Below are 12,986 nucleotides of genomic sequence, written 5' to 3'. Positions count from 1 at the left end.
TGGGATTTTGGGTACACAGACATCCACCTGCCCAGCACGATTTTTAAGCCAGTGGGTCTGGGACTCAAACCGTGGTTGGCCGTGTGGGATCCAGAGTCTTATCCACCAAGCACCTGCTGGCCCCTCCGCCTCCGTCCTGTTAAGGCTTGTGATGCTGTTGGCTTCCTGCAAGGACTTGGGATCCCCTCCCATCTCGGTATCTTCAAGTCACGTCTGTGAAGGCCTGTTTGCCTGGGACGTAGTGTGTTCACAAGTTCTTAGGACATGGCATCTCTGTCTTCTACAACGTCCTCAAACAGAAGCGTCTTAACCCCTACTCCCTGGCTTTCTTCTCGTAAAAGGGGCTTCCGCAAGGAGTGAGTGGAGTCATGACAGTAACGCACAGTAAGTGTGAGACTTTATTATGCTTGCTTCCTTTTTTTCTTTTTTTCTTTTTCTTTTTTTTTTTTTGCACTTTAGGGCACTCACTGTAGACAGAGACAGGGACAGAGACAGTGAGAGGCAAAATGAGAAATCACTCCCTGGGGGGCCGGCCATGCCACAATCCCTTCTCCACTCTCCTCCCCGAATCTTGGGCACACATGCGGACGCACCTGGCATGAGTTTCAAGCCACCGGGTCCCGACTGGAACCGCAGGCTGCCACGTGGGAGTCCAGCGATGTAACCACCACGCCCGTCGGTCCCTATTTGCCCTTTCTCCTTAGTCTGCTAGTCCAGCTGTGTACGAGGAGGTGACTGCAGTGTACTGCCCTCTTCGTTCTCGCTGGGCTTTGTGCCCTGGGATGGAAATTTAAATCCAGAGACTGAAGGCACTTACAAAGAGCCCCTGTATCAGTCAGAGTTTTCTGAAGGAAGCAGAACGGCTCGGGGGATTTTTTTTTGGGGGGGTGGGATGTTGTGGCTTTATTTAGAAACAAACAAAATGTGCACACAAGCCGTCTCCTCGTTTTCTTCACTGCGCAGCCTGGCGTCGGGAGTGGTGACTCCGATGGCCAGCGGGGCTGCCCGTTCCACGATGGCCTTGTGGCTCTTGGAGGAGACGTGGCCGACCTCAGCACAGTAAGACCCACCGCACATCAGCAGCACTTCCAGCTCCTTGGCGTGTGGACCAGGAACTGCCGGAAGCCGCTGGGCAGCGTGTGCTTCGTTTTCTTGTTGCTGCCGTAACCGGTGCTGGGCATCAAGATCTGGCCCTTGAGTCTCCTCCATCCACACCCGGTTGTCAGTCCCTCTGGGTTTCCACCAGCTGTGCTTAATCTTGACATATCGGTCTGACTGGTGCTGGATGAACTTCTCGGTCTTCGTTTTGACGACCTTGGTTTCACAAGGGGCCTGAGGGCAGCCATGATGCCGGGTAGGAGATGGCCACCACCTCCGCAGGTAGCGCTAGGGGGGGGTTGAAGCAGAAAAGAATTAAACACACGGCATTAGATACATACACTTCTTACTGTTTATATTTATTTCTTTTGGGCGGGGGGAGCATACCCTACAGAGTCCAGCAGGTGGCTTGGTGATTAAAGGCACTGGACTCCCACATGGCCAACCACAGTTCGAGTCCTGGACCTGGCAGCTTGGTTTCTCACTTTTTTTTTTTTTCTCTCTCTCCCTCACTCTGTCCCTCTCTGGTCAAAAATAAATAAATAAATAAATAAATAAAGTTAAATAAAATAATTTTTTAAAAAAGAAAAGCCTTTTTTTTGGAGAGTTTTTTTTTCGCTATAGGGCGCGTACGCTCGCCAGACAGAGAGAGACATAGTGACAGAAAGCGAGAAATCACCCCCCAGGGGGGATGGTCATGCCACAATCCCTTCTCCTCCATTCTCCTCTTGGGATCCTGGGCACGCACACACACGCGCCCGGCGTGAGTTTAAAGCCACCGGGTCTGGGATGCGAACCGTGGTCGACTACGTGGGAGTCCAGCAACATAGCCATTATGCTAACTGCTGGTTCCCAAAAAAGAAATGCCTTTTGAAAGAAAAAAAAGGACTTAAATATAGGGGCCAGCCAGTGGTGTGGTGGTTAAGGTGCTGGACTGTCATGTGGTCGACCTTGGTTCGAGTTCTGGACCTGTTGGCTTGCTTTCTCACTCTCCCTGGCTTTCTCTCTCTCTCTGGTGAGCACATGTGCCCTATAGAATATTTAATAATAATAAGAATAAGAAGAAGAAGAAGAAGAAAATAAGCCACAAATACGAATAGTCACAATATTTTTTTCCTTAATGCTTCAAATCTGAAGCAATGCAATGTATTGGGGTAAACTCATACAACGTCAAATTACTCGAATGTGAAGAGTGAACTGCTTACCCACAGAGGAATGTGAATGTGTACCGAAAAGACTGTTTTTGGCAAAAGAGGCAAACATCATGTACATTGTGATCTGTTTACATCTGGGAAGCTCAGGGACTGGTTTCTGTGTTAGCAGAAATTAAGACAGAGGCGGCCTATGTTCCCGGTGAGTGGGGACTGATCTAAAGGTTCCAGGCGTGTTTTCTGTGCTAAGGAACATGATTCCCGTGCTGGGAGGGGTCCCGGCTGCTGAAGAGGGGCACGACGTTGTGAAACTGCAAGTCCTCAGACGACGCGCCTCGCATGCCCATTCCGTGTTACAGAAGCAGTAGGCGGGTGTAAGTGAGAGCCAGCGGCAGGCAGTCGTGGAGAAGGGCCTGCGTTTCCAAGCCCTCCGTCCCCTCCGCCACTGCCAACACATAACTGACCGGTCCAGAACACCGGGTGCTGGCGGGGTTCTTGTTGGAGTGTGGGGCTGTCCCCTGGGGTCTGCAGTGGCTGCTGGGTCCACGGCGACTGGGCAGGGTGGCTGCAGAGCCATGGAGGGGCCGCGGTCCTCTGTGGAGCTTGGCCTTGAGCTGATGTCTGGGAAGCTGGATGGGAGAGTGGTGGGGGAGCTGCTGGCCATAACCTCGGCCCTCGCTCACTTCTGACGGCCTCCAGGGGGAGGCGCCGCAGTGTCCCCTCCTCTGTTTCCTGGTGGGCATCTCGTTTCTGTTCAGACTTGTTCCATCTCTGAGAAGCAGCTTGCAGAGCCCTGGCTGCACGTGGAGAAATGTCTCCTCACTGACAAGCTCAGTGCTCCAACAGAGCAGACAGAGCCCGAGGCCTCTTTAGAGCATGCCAGACAAGAGGAGTCTTACGGAGAGTGCGGACAGGTGGAGAGGATCGAATGGAGGCCGAGGGAGAAGATAAGGTGCCTGGTTCAAGAACTGGAGGAGGAGACGGTGGGACCACATCACCAGGACCTTTCACAGAGGGCGGGAGGCCCAGGCCCAGCCTTGATGGTTTATTCCCAGGAGGGAACCTGGGTCTCTAAGCAGCGCGGTTCCTCCCCTCCGGGCAGCACCCTGAGCTGCCAGACAACAGCGTTCTCCCACCTCGACTCCACCTGAGTATCGGGGGCCGCTGGGACCTGGGGAGGCCTTCCCCAGGGACTAGCTTCCCAACCGTGGCCTCCTGGAGACAGCAGGGGCCTCCACATGCTCAACCCTTCACTTCCAAGACGACTGGACTTACCGAAACAGGGCATGTTGGATTCCGTTCTCGTCACAGAAAGTCTGGGTTTGCTCATTAGCATTGAAAAAATAATATATCTAAAAGACTGATCTTTTACTTACATTGAAATGTTTTTCTAGATAATATTTTATCACTATATTAATTTTTAAGTAAGTGATTTATGTTTTATGGTCTTTCTAAATATTGTCTTAAAACTAGAAAATATAAACATATTAGTGATACTGTCAGAAGTTACTGGTAATATACTTTTTCGAGAGTTTTATTCCTAAGGATACATGATTGGAAAAGCTAAGGTAACACATGTCCTTTACATTGCAGTTGAATGGTATGCTTAGAGGAGACTATGTATTCTAGTACAATATTGGGTAATAAAACAAAATTACAAAAAACTTAAAAATGAAAGTTCTCAATTTGGAGAAATGCTCAACTCTCTGTTTCTAAATGTTATAGATCATGTAATACATGTTTTACTGAATATGTAAAAATACCTATTACGGGGCCAGCAGGTGTACGGCAATTAAGGCACTGGATCGACTCTGAGGCTTGAAAACCCTGGGGACCAGCAGTTAGCATAACAGCTATGTCGCTGGACTCCCATGTAGTCGACCGCAGTTCGAGTCCCGGACCCGGTGGCTTAAACTCACGCTGGGTGCGTGTGCGTGCGTGCCCAAGATCCTGAGAGGAGAATGGAGGAGAAAGGATTGCGGCGTGGCCACCCCCTCTGGGGGGCGATTTCCTGCTTTCTGTCTCTCTGTCTCTCTCTGTCTGTCCGTGCCCTATAGCAAAAACCTCTCAAAAAAAAACCCTGCCGGGCGTGTGTGCGTGAGTGCCGAAGTCTGGAGAGGAGAATGGGGAAGGGCTTGCTGTGTGGCCTTTCCCTGGGGGAGATTCCTCGCCGTCCCTCTCTCTGTCCCTGTCTGGCAAGTGCACGTGCTCTATGGCAAAAACCTAAAAACAAAACGAAACCCCAAACCGAGAACCCATTATGCGCATCAGCGAGGGGCACGGTAGATGCTCAGTAGCCTTTTCCTGGCCTGACCTCGGCGGTGAGGCGGTAGGGGTGCTACCTAGTGCTGGAGCTGCGGGCCCCGGGTCTGCATTCTGGACAGAGCTAAGCGTGGGGCCCGTGCGGCACACGCTCAGCCAGCCCGGAGACGGGGGTGGTGGCATCGCGGCCTCTCTCTGGTGTGGAAGAAAGAGCTACTTATGTACTTTCTGAAATGTGGGCGGGAGCTGATGGGTTTCCGTATCAGGACAGCTAAGTTTGGTAATGAGTTGGCATCACCAGGCTAATTAACCAGCGAGACGTGGCTCCCAAGGCGCTATGAGCAAGTGCGACCTTGTATCCGGTGGGTTCTCAGTGGGGATTCTTTCATTCCTCTTCTACTCCCCACATGGCTGCGGCCTGCCAGGGGCAAAAATGCAGTGAGCTTTTGACTCGGGGATGCCCAACCGCATTCAGCCACAGTCCAGTTCTGAAGAAGCCTCCGTTCCACGGTATCACAGGGCTATGAGACTCTAGCTACGCTCCAGGAATGCTTTCGGACGCGGTGTGAAATTTCTAAACCTTCCAATGTAGTCTTGGGAGTAACAAGACATAATAAGGGGCTAGCAGGTGGCGTGGTGGTTAAGGCCCTGGACTTTAACATGGCTGACTGCAGTTCGAGTCCCGGACCTGGCAGCTTGTTCTCTCATTTTCGCTCTCTCTGTCTTTGGTGAGTGCGTGTGTCCTATAGCAATATATTTTTAGGAGATACAGCTTTATTGTGGAAAATCTGAATTGGCCAAAGTCTGAAGCAGCAAGACGGTATTTAGTCCGTCTGTTGGCCACACGTAGGAGTCGAGGTCTCCTGAATACATCTGTACTGACCTCTCTTGGTCTCTGATGTATTTAATAACCATTTTCTTCCTGAGTCTGCCACTGGCCACCAGACAGACACAGCTCTTGAGGGGAACATCCCAGCATAGTCCTGGCCCTGGGTCCCTCCCCTCCAGGGAGGGAGCCTCAGAGCACTCTGGCCCGTCTGCTCGGCGGGGAGGCTTCAGCGGGGGGCCACCGTCTTCTCAGATGGCCCTGGCAGAGCGGGCGAGGTGGGCCAGTTCTCTCTCTGGGGGCCATTTCCAGCTGTACCGTGTTCTCAGGGGTCACCTGAACCGGGCGGGGGCTGGCAGGGCACTCACAGCCCCAGGAGAGGTGCGAAGTCACGGTCCCCTTCCCACCTGGCGTGCAGCAGGGAGCAGACCAGGGTCCTGGCTTCCTGTCGGTCCGGCCACCTTCTCCTGTGGCTTCACACAGATCCTGGCAGGGCGTGGAAGGTGACGCCGTGTGGGCACACACTGCGCCAGGAGCGTCGCGGTCCTCGAGTGGGCGGAGGGGGAGGGACTCCCTCCAGTACCACCTTTCCAGCCCGCCGGGGGTGTGCCACCTCTGTGGTTGCCACGTAGTCAGCCCAGACAGGACGAGCACCGCGGTTCTGCTACCCTCCGGCGTCCGGTGTTTCTGGGGTTCGTCCTCACATGGAGAACGGAGCCGGGCCTAGGACTCTTCTGAGGGCTCTGTGGCAGTCTGTATGGGAACCTGACCTCGTGGGCTCCCCTGAAGTGTCGGCGGAAATAACCCACCCTGCAAACAATAATTAATGCGTTTATTTCTGAGCATGAATTTGCGAGTCCTAGGCCACAGGAGGCAGAGACTGCGGAGCCGCCTCAGCAGAGGGTTCGGTGCAGAAGCTGCCATCTTCATGTCTCCCTATAGAAACATTTAAAATAGTAACCAATTAAATTCAAGTTCTTTAGGAAAAGAAAGACAGGGAAAAAAGACCAGCTTACGGTGTCTGTCAGTGGCGTGGTGATGAAGGCGGCTGGATCCCACATGACCAACGACGTGGCTTGAGTCCTGGGCCCAGCAGCTTGAAAAACACGCCGAGTGTGTGTGGAGTGTGTGTGCGTTCCCCCAATCCTGAGAAGAATGTGCGGGAAAGGATTCGGGCGTGACCATCCCCGCAGGGGCGCTTTCTCCCTGCCTCTCTCCAGTGAGCACGGAACGCCCTCCAGCAAGGAGTGACTAAATAAGCCGTCACCATCACCGGGTGCCTTGCCCTCGCTTGCTTTTCAAGGGATGAAGGGTAATTCTGAACTGTAATTCTGAATTATACGCTGCGAAAGGCAGAACGACTACTCTTCGAAGGCCCTGAAAGTGTGTTTCCGGCACCTAAACGCACACGCACATACAACACCTACGAGCTGGGTGGCCTCCAGTCAACAAAAGAAGGTCTTTTTTTTGGATTAAGAACATTTGATTCTGGGGCCAGCAGATGGAGCAATGGTTATGTCGCTAGACTCCCACGTAGTTAAAGGCAGTTTGAGTCCCGAACCCGGACGCTTAAAACCCATGTCGGGCACATATGTGTGTGTGCCCAAAACTCGAGAACATGGAGAAGGGATTATGTCATGGCCATGCCCCTGGGGGGGTGATTTCTCACTTTCTGTCTCTCTGTTTCTCTCTGTCTCTCCCACAAGTGGGTGCACCCTACAGCAAAAAATCTCTCTTGAAAAAGAGAGCATTTCATCCTGCTGCATCCTACTGCTTTACACAGGGCAGTGACACTTTCAGTACCATGTAACTGTGAAACTGATTTCTGTTTAATCAGGCCTACTCCTCCGCTTAGCTAAGTATGTAAAAATGTATTTTTAAAAACAATTACTTACTTAGTTGTATGTATTACTAGTATTTAATTTTGCTATTATTTAATTTTACTATTATTTAATTTTGCCGTGTGCGCCGCAGGCTGCCCACCCCTCAGGGGTGGCAGTGGCCCTGGCTGAGGCTGGAGCCCGCTGGCTGTGGGTAGCCATGAACGATGACGTTTTCTACTGGACACCCTTCCTGACGCTGTTCATTTTCTGCCTCGGACTCAGTTTTCCTGATAAGCAGATAATTCTCACATGTCTACACCAGAAGGGAAGAACCGTACAAATAGTCACAGATTCAAATAACTTACACAGCCAATCCAGTCAGAAACGCTCACGAGGGTCTGTTCTCAGAATCACTAGGCCATTCTCTAGTGGGGTCAGATGGCATTTTGAGCACTGGACTTAGACTCAGCATTACACAATGCCACCGCCCTCAGATTAATCTGTGAGTTAATCTGGAAGATGAATGGGCTGAAATGGAGGAGGATGTTTTGGAGAGTAGAGGAAGATTTAGGAGCTGAGGCCCGGCCCGGTCAGGTCTAGCTATAATACGCTAGAGGCTGAGAGGCCACGGCGTTGGGTGAGATGCTCTCGTGGTTAGAACTGCACATGTAACTCAGACTGAGACCCAGATGCCTGCAGTTCAGGGTATAAGAAATCTTGTAATTTAAGTCAGTAAAGAAGGGCTAGCTTATTCAGGAAGTCATGTTGGGAGGCGTGGAAAACAGATCACAGTGTTACCTCTCAGGGTATCCCCACCTTCCCATCCAGATGGATTAACCACTTAAACAAAATCTGTAATAGACTAGAAGAAAATACAAAAGAATTTGTGTGTGTGTGATAGCCTCTCTAAACCTTAGAGTCATAACAGAAAAGAAGGCTTTATTTGGTTCTACAAAACTAAAATAGACAATTTATGGAAAAGAAATATTTGTTTCTGTATACATATAAAAAGATGCTCATTCTTTTAAAAATATATGTATATTTCTTTATTTTTTAAATATTTATTTTTATTTAAGTTTATGTATTTATTTATTTTTATTTGACCAGACAGGAATAGGACAAGAGAGAGAGGGAAAGCAAGAAAGCGAGCTGCCAAGTCCAGGACTTGAACCATGGTCAGCCATGTGGGAGTCCAGTGTACTTAACCACCACGTCACCTGCTGGCCCTCCCAAGAATGTATATTTATTTTAAGGCTAGATGGTTGTGCGGTGGTTAAGGTGGCTGGAAGCCACATGGTTGACTGCATGCTTGAAAAAACACACTGGGCATGTACGCATGCATGCCCAAAATCCCAAAAAGAAAAATGGAAAAGGGATTGCAGCACGGCCATCCCCCCGGGGGGTGTTTCTCACTCTCTCTGTCTCTGTGTCTCTCTCCAGCAAGAGCATGTGCCCTGTAGTAAAAGTATAAAAATAATATTTACGAAAGGGAGAGAAAGACAAGCGCCCTCAAAAGGCTCTCGGTTGTGACTTCCGCCCCCAGGTTTCCCACAAGTCAGGCTCACGGTGCATGTGCCCAGGGCGTATAGGTCAGCCAGGAACCGAACTCGCAGTCTTTGACATGGATCCCGCATCACTGCCGTGCCGCCCGGCTGGCCAGCATGCTCCTTCTTATTAAGGGAATGCAAAATAAACATAAAAGGAATATTTTGTGCCTGTCGGGCAACTTACTTTCTTTTAAAGTCGATTTCATTCATGAGAGAGAAAAACTAGCACCTCGGTGGGTCTCACACCCTGATTGCCCCAGCCTCTCCCAGCCAGCTGGGGCCAGGCGTGCTGCGTGTGCCCAGCTCCACACGTACACGGGATCGGGAACCGCGCTCCCTCCTCTGCGTGGCTTCCAGCACTGCTCAGGGTTGTGCCGCCCCCGTGCTCTGCAGCCGGGCTCCTGCGAGGCTATTTTCCAAAATTTCAAACTCAGTATTGGGGAGAGAGAGAAAGTGGGAGAACTTTCAACAAGAGTATTGCCTTTGTGAAGGCAGCTTGACAATATGAATCTTCTGTTTGCTTGTTTTTAGCCTTGCTATAGGGTGTTGCTAACCAGAGAGAGAATGAGCAAATCACCCCTTACCTGGGAGGAGGCCACGCCGCAGTCCCTTCTCCTCCATTCTCATCTCCGGATTTAGGGCATGCACATACACATACCTGGCACGCGTTACAAGCTGCCAGGTCCAGGACTTGAACCACACAGTCAACTATGTGGGATCTAGCTGCCTTAGCCACCACACTACTGGCTGTCCCTCAATAAAATTTTTAAATGCACACAACATTTGCCTAACAAGTCCACTTTCATATTATGGCAAAAATATGCCAAGAAATGTCTTGCGTCGTTGCATGTACCATGTCTACACGTTCTGTCAGGGAAATAACAAGCTAAGTTATGATGTAGCAACAGCCGAAGCAAGACGGGTCAGTCAGAGCGGTGGTCACGGCCCTGGAGGTGGCGAGAAGGATGGCAAGGACAGAAGGAGAAGGACGACCTCTTCTCCTCTAGAGTGGTTTCCCCCTTGGAAGAAAGCCAAGGGACCAGACGCTGCCAGCAAACTGGTGACACCTCACACACGGAGCCGGTTAAAATGCCTGAGATTAGAGGGAGGTAAAGACTACCTTCTCAGGGAAGAGCTCATTAGAAATCAGGAACAGATGAACCCGCTGGAAGCAAAGCAAGAGGAGGAACGATCAAAGGTGGATGACCTGAGGGGGCCCCGATGTCGGTGGGAACCTTGGGAGAGATCACTGATGACCATGCCGTTGAGTCTGCATCTGTGGGCTCAGAACACTGTGTTGGCATTCTCTCATTTGTGGACAAGGATCTGTCGGAACCGGGCTGCTCGGTCCTGCTCAACCACAAGGTGCATGCAGTATGGGGGTGCTGATGGATGACACGGATCCCTTGGTCACAGGGACGAAGGTGGAAAAGGCCCCACAGGAGACCGATGCCGATACTGGGCGGTTGGACGACCAAACCAGATCAGGGAGTCTGTGGAGCTTCCTCTCACGCATCCTGGACATTACGAAGAGATGGTATAAAGCCCCCCGACGGGTCGTTCTCTATGGCCCCTGGCGCAGGTAAAACCTTGTGAGCCAAAGCAGTTTCAAACAAACCTCAGCCACTTTCCTGAGAGTGGCTGACTCTGATAATAAGCTCCAGCCATTGCGTTTATTGATGGAATCGATGCCATTGGGGCAAAAAGGTAGGACTCAAATTCTGGTGGCGAAAGAGAAATCCAGTGGACAGAGCTGGAACTGTTGAACTGGATGGACGGATCTGATTCAACACACCAGGCCGCATTGACAGGAAGGTTGAGCTCACCCTGTGATGAAGAGAAGAAGCACATCTTTCGGATTCCCGCAACCAGGATGACGCTGGCTGATGCCATAACGCTGGACGACCTGCTTGTGGCTGCGTGTGCGTGTGCGTGTGGGTGTGTGTGCTGGGGCGGGGCGGGGTGGGGTGGGAGATCGTTACTAGGACTCAGTCACAGACAGGTCAACTTGAGCTACATTGTAGTTTGTCTTGAATGCCAAGTTAAGGGTTTAAAATCAGAGTGTAGACAAGAGCAAACCATTGTGGATTTCAAATATATTTTATTTCTTTTGAATAAATACATAATGTAGTCCAAAATAGAACACACACACACACACACACACACACACACATATTGAGAGAGAGAGAGATGCTTAGAAAATTCTCCTCTTACCCTGCCTTCATCCTCCCAGTTAACCATCTGCACTGCTGTTCTTTTCCTGTGTTTACTTCAGAGTTTCTTGACGCTTTTATAAGACAGTGTAATTCTGGATACTTATTTTCCCTCTCCCACACAAAAGTTGGAGTGTCACATGTACTAATCTGCACTTGTCCTTCTTCACTTTTTGGTTATTTGTTTGTTTTTAACTTAACCTTAGGGTTTGGAGCGCTGTCCATTTCATTCCGCACAGTCATGTGTTGGTCTGAATTTCTGTCCCCTCTGCCATGCCTCTCAGCTTACGTGCTGCAGTGCAGATCTTCGCAACGTCAGCCTGAGGAGATGGGGCCTTCGGGAAGTGACCGCGTCTAACCGCGTCTGGAGACAGCGTGCCCATGGCCAGCCTCACAAAGGAGACGCACGTGTGCAGTAGGGCGGGGTACGGCTGCGTGTGAGGAGCAGCAAGGACGCCAGCACCTGCCGGCAGCTTGGTCTGGGATGGCCCAGCCCGAACAGCGGGAGAGAACTTCCTGTTGTTATAAGCTGCCTCCTTCACAGGACTTTTAATAGCAGCCCGGACAGAATAATGAGTCATTCTCTTGTAAAACTGCAACCCGTTCCACTGTAAAGGTCACCATAATTTAACTAGTACATTATTGTTGGTTACCGGATTGCCTCCAATACTTTTCTTTTAAAAATGAGCTTCTACGGACCAGCAGTTGGCGTAAGGGCTATGTCGCTGGACTCCCATATAGTTGACTTCGGTTCAAGTCCTGGACCCGGTGGCTTAAACTCACTCAGGGCGCGTGTCTGCGTGTGCCCAAGATCCTGAGTGGAGAATGGAGGAGAAGGGATTGCGGCGTGACCATCCCCCCTGGGGAGTGGTTTCTCACTTTCTGTCTCTCTGTCTCTCTCTGTCTTTCTGGCGAGCACACGCACCCTGTAGAAAATCCTTCCCCCCCCCAAAAAAAAAAAAAACCAGCTTCTAGATCCGTCAAGTGGTAACATGTAATGTCCTCGTTTACGGGCATCCTGGATATCAGCCTTTGAAGACGGACGCTTGCAGTGCAATGCTGGGTGAAAGGCTGCAGGCACCGGCATCATTGCCAGAGCAACCTGCCCAGGAGGACGAGTGTCTCCCTACAACTGTGCCGGCAGATCTTTGTGTTTTTGCCAGTGAGGCAGCAGGCAGTACTCGCTCTCCTTGGTGTAAGTGAGGCTGAGCGTTTAAGGCGTGTGGCCTCTCTCCGTGTGAGCCGGACGTTCGTTCCCTTCCTCGCTCTAGCTCAGCCCGTGTATGGATGGCCTTTCCCCTTGCTGATTTCTAGGAGCTCGTGTGCAGTGGAGAGGATAGCTGACTGCCTGGGAGATGACTAGTCCCCCTCCTTAGCTCAGTAATTATCTTTTGACTTTGTGTCTGGAGTTTCCATACCATGCCGCTGTTTTTTCCTATCATGGCTTCTGCATTTGATTCTTGATTGGTATTCTACTCCAAGATTATAAAAGAGCTCTCTAATGTGTTCATTTCATAGTAGTGAAGTTTTCACTGTTCTGTGACCTGTTTGGAATTTGTCCTGCTTCCATCTGGGAGGTATGGGTCTATCTTTATGGTCTCATAGAAGACCTTTTGTAGTTTGTCTTACATGACAACGTGGATGTGTCTTGTACTGATGAATAAGCCTGGAAGGATGATCAGTTATAGCTCAGGCCACAAGGCCTAGTGGCTGAGGGAGCTAGATACCCCATGGCTGACCACAGTTCGAATCCCAGCCCTGGTGGCTTGGAAAACACATGAGGGAGTTGTAACTGCACACTCCCCAAATCCCCACGAGATAGAGAAGTGAAGGCGAAGGGATCGTGGCATGACCATGTCCTCTGAGGGGCGCTTCCCCCCATCTCCGTCTTCGTCGTCTCTCTCTGGTGAGTGCATGCATCTCTGTCTTTGTTGTCTCTCTCTGGTGAGTGCATGCATCTCTGTCTTCGTCGTCTCTCTCTGGTGAGTGCATGCATCTCTGTCTTCGTCGTCTCTCTCTCTCTCTCGGGAGAGTGCATGTCTCTCTGTCTTCGTTCTCTCTCTCTC

The 12,986-nt window shown here is 50.8% G+C and overlaps 1 pseudogene; it reads right to left on the bottom strand.

Annotated features, from left to right (window-relative positions):
- Positions 1 to 708: 708 nt before the first annotated feature.
- On the bottom strand, positions 709 to 1,346 carry LOC102489191 (60S ribosomal protein L32 pseudogene; annotated as a pseudogene).
- Positions 1,347 to 12,986: the final 11,640 nt, after the last annotated feature.

The sequence above is a fragment of the Tupaia chinensis genome, unplaced genomic scaffold (assembly GCF_000334495.1).
Source record: "Tupaia chinensis unplaced genomic scaffold, TupChi_1.0 Scaffold000195_1, whole genome shotgun sequence".
NCBI lineage: Eukaryota > Metazoa > Chordata > Mammalia > Scandentia > Tupaiidae > Tupaia > Tupaia belangeri.
This window is presented reverse-complemented; position numbering and strand designations above follow the sequence as displayed.